Here is a 2587-nt window from a genome sequence, read left to right as displayed (position 1 = left end):
TGTAATAGTCTCTGCCCTGTTTTATGGTATGAATGTCTCCTGAGTAATCACTTTTAACTCTATAGTTCCAACTCTCATCTGTGTGTTAATGACTCTCAAAACTAGAACTTGACATGACTCCTCTTTCTCTATGCCTGCTAGATATGACTGCTTAGATATTCCATAAAGTCTTTATGATCCACATGATTAAAACTGAACTAATGGAATGTCTTCTGGAAATACATTACAAATATTTTATTTTATTTTATTTTATTTTATTTATTTATTTATTTTTTTTTATGGTGAAGTAAAGAAAAGAGTGGAATTTAATCTTTATTTACAGGACACTGCAAGAGAGGAGATTCCACATAGAAATAAGAAACCCACTGAGAGGAGGAGCTTCATATAGGTTGTACAGTTTGGAACTGGTCAAGTAGAGTTTCATTGTAAAAAGTGCTACAATAACAAAACACATTTAAAAAGAGTTCTTAGTAGAGAAACAGTAAGACAAACTTCTACCAAACAGAGTACACAACCAACAACTTTCTGCCTCAGCTGTACAATCTAAAAGTTAAAGGTCCCAGGAGTGCCATCCTGAACTTGGAACGTATAGCCTTCAGAGGTAGTTTCTGGCACAACATTCTGATCTTCCTCTTCCTCTACAGAGAAATACTTCTCAATCAAGTTTAATGAAGCTTTGTACACAGACTCATTTTCATGGTTTTGTAGAGCTTCAATTTTGTCCAAACCTCCACATTCTTCAATCATTATACTAAGTTTCTCAGTTTCACCTAGTTTCTCAGCAGCCTGAAAGATGTTTGAAATGGCATCCATAAAACCAGAATAATTTTGGTGTCTTTTGCAGTTAAGAGGTTCATCAATGGTTCTATTATGCCACAATGAACGAGGTATACAATCTGTTCAACTGTCCCACCACTTGTATAGTTGGTCACAGCCCAAACAGCTTCCTTTTGTGTCTTAAAGTCTGCCTTAGAGAGAACACCAACGAGGAATGGGACTAATCCATGATTCACAATTTGCTGTATCTGGTCCTGGCGACCAGCTGTGATGTTTGACATTGTCCACGTAGCTTCCTTCTGAATATTAGTTTTGGGGTTCGTTAGGAGGCTGGGAAAAACAGCAAGTGCTCCTGCATCTATTACAACCTGAGTCTGTTCATCTGTCCCAGTGACAATATTTCCTATGGCTCTTAGCGCAGGAGTCACAATGGGCAATTCAGTAGCTCCTAGAAGCTTCACAAGCTGGGGCACAACTCCTGTTTTCACAACCATTTCAATCCGTTCATTTGGACCATCAGTAAGGTAGGAAATGGCCCAGCAGGTATCTGCCAATACTTCTGGATCATCATGATGCAGGAGACGAACTAAAGTAGGAAGAATCTGCTCAACAGCATCTAATGGGGGTGCAGGATTCTTGTTGCGACAAAGGTTTGAAAGTGTCCAAGTAAGGTTACGTAAGTAACCACATGCTAAAGATGACATATCAGGAACCGCAAGGAGAGCCAGTAGGGGGTCAACTGCACCATACTTAATAACCAAGTCTCGAAAAACTGAACCATCACCTGCAATGTTTCCTAGAGCCCATACAGCTTGTTCACTGATGTGGGCATGGGAAGATGCCAACAGAGAAATGAATGCTGGGATAGCACCTCCATCTACCACAGCCTTGGTCTGTTCTGACGTCCCAGAAGCAATGTTAGTGAGAGTCCAAGCAGATTCAAACTGAATGGGACTACAATCAGTTCTGCCCAAGAAGGACACAAACTTTGGAATCAAACCAGCCCGGATTATGTTGTCTATGGGGGGCTGTTTTTCCCTAGAAAGCAGTTTCCTAGCAGCTTGAGTAGCCTGGAGCTGGCTTTCCAAATTGTTGCTATTTATGCCTTCGACAATGTCATCAACAGACCAATTTACAGTGCCCTGGTTGTTGCGGTTTTCCTGTAGTGGAGAGGTAGCATCATCAGGAAACGAGCTTACGTTTCTCCTTTTCAGCATCTGGTCATCCTTCTTAGCTTTCCTCAGCTCCACATTAACTTCTATTCGGCGCCGCCTCATTTCTGTACTGTCTTTCCCCTTGTTCTTGAATCTGTTAAGGCGGGCAGCTGGTGAATTAGCATTCTCGTTGGTGGACATGGTTATGAGACAAAGGGAGAAAGCTACACGGCCGGCTCAGGCTTCCACAGGAGGCGGTCTGGGGCGCGCAGGCTGCAGGTCAGCTGCCCTCAAAACGTCCACCACGGATCACCCCAAAGACGGTGTGGCTCCGACGTTACAAATATTTTAAAGATATCTCCTAATTTAGTTTAATTTGATCCTAGGTAAATGACAAAAAAGCATCCTCTAAAATCATTTCTGTGTCTTCAAGAAAATGAGAAAAAACCCAAGTGTTCACTCCAAAAGGAATCTTAATAAAATTAGAGCATTGAGTAATATATGATATAATCATAGTAAGAATTGCAATCATTGACCTGATCTACAATGGGTATGGAATGCACACATGCATTGCTCATGCAATTAGGGAAATCTCCTACAAATACATTAAAATGGTCTCTGCATGTAGGACTGGCTGCCAACTAAAAATAAATAAA

General features: G+C 41.1%; 1 pseudogene; it reads right to left on the bottom strand.

Annotated features, from left to right (window-relative positions):
* Positions 1-294: 294 nt before the first annotated feature.
* LOC118540574 (importin subunit alpha-1 pseudogene) lies at positions 295-2259 on the bottom strand (annotated as a pseudogene).
* Positions 2260-2587: the final 328 nt, after the last annotated feature.

The sequence above is a fragment of the Halichoerus grypus genome, chromosome 11, assembly GCF_964656455.1.
Source record: "Halichoerus grypus chromosome 11, mHalGry1.hap1.1, whole genome shotgun sequence".
Lineage (NCBI taxonomy): Eukaryota > Metazoa > Chordata > Mammalia > Carnivora > Phocidae > Halichoerus > Halichoerus grypus.
This window is presented reverse-complemented; position numbering and strand designations above follow the sequence as displayed.